The sequence below is a fragment of the Vigna radiata genome, chromosome 5 (genome assembly GCF_000741045.1).
Source record: "Vigna radiata var. radiata cultivar VC1973A chromosome 5, Vradiata_ver6, whole genome shotgun sequence".
NCBI classification, from domain to species: Eukaryota; Viridiplantae; Streptophyta; class Magnoliopsida; order Fabales; family Fabaceae; genus Vigna; species Vigna radiata.
This window is the reverse complement of record NC_028355.1, coordinates 5,364,249-5,365,401: the sequence shown is the minus strand read 5'-3', so window position 1 is coordinate 5,365,401 and position 1,153 is coordinate 5,364,249.

Genomic DNA, 1,153 nt, shown 5'->3' with positions numbered 1-1,153 from the left:
ATATATATATATATATATATATATATATATATATATATAAAATCAGAATTCGGTTTCCAATAAACGAAATTATAACCTAACATTATAAAGAAAAAAAAAATTATAACTCAGAATTCAGTTTTTGAGAAACCAAATTCTAACCTAACAAAAAAGTGTGATATTCAGGTAAATAAAACGTACAATATGCTATTTTGGTAATTGTAAAGAGAATCCGTGCTATGTCAGAGAAAAAAATCCCAAAATAGTTAAGGAATGGAATACCTGGTATCATATTACATTCAAAGAAGTATTCTATTTTCTTTCAAGAACGGTTTCTTTCAAAGAGGCACTTATAGCAGGATTTAGTTCTAGAAATTTGGTTGGAAATATGAAAATCTAATTGTTACCTTTATATTGGGAAGCTGTTCCGGTGTGAGGTCGAGCTACACAAACCTTTCATAATTTTACTCCTCGGCCGACCGTCCTCTTCTCGTTCATTCCTAACTCGTCAGTCCACTTCTACCAAAGTCCGCTTGGGAGGATATATGTTAAAGACACTCCAATGCTTAAGTTAATTCTCAAGTCCGTTCGGTAATCAGAACTCAGTATTAAATGCGCAATAAATGAATCCCCTTACCTCTTACCTTTGACCTCTATATATAGTGATAGTTATGGGCTTGGGGTTAGTGAAACCTTAATCGAGACCCAATCATGATCTAATAATCCTTAATCCTAACTTACCTTAATCTAATTTATTGTGTCAATCTCGTGCTTTCTTGTATTGACTGTCCGTTCCACTGTGCCAATGGGAGACGCCCGTTCACGACCGTCCAGGGTCCCAGTACAGAAGCTATCCAAAAAATATTAATGTTTTCGATTGACAAAAGCCGTGTCGATACTTATTTTCAATAATTCTAAAGTGAATGTGTCTCTCCTGTGAACAATCTTCGGTGAGTAAATAAAAATATTAGAGCTTTAATTTTTTAGAAGTGTTAGAAAATCATGCACTTTGTATATATCATACTTTGACTGCTTGTCATGTAATAAAAACGTAAATTTATGAGAATAATTATTTTAGTTTGGGGGGCCTATGTACGATGGGGTAACCGACCATATTGGAATGATCGGTCACACCGGTAGTATGATCGGTCATACCGGCAATGTGATCGGGTTC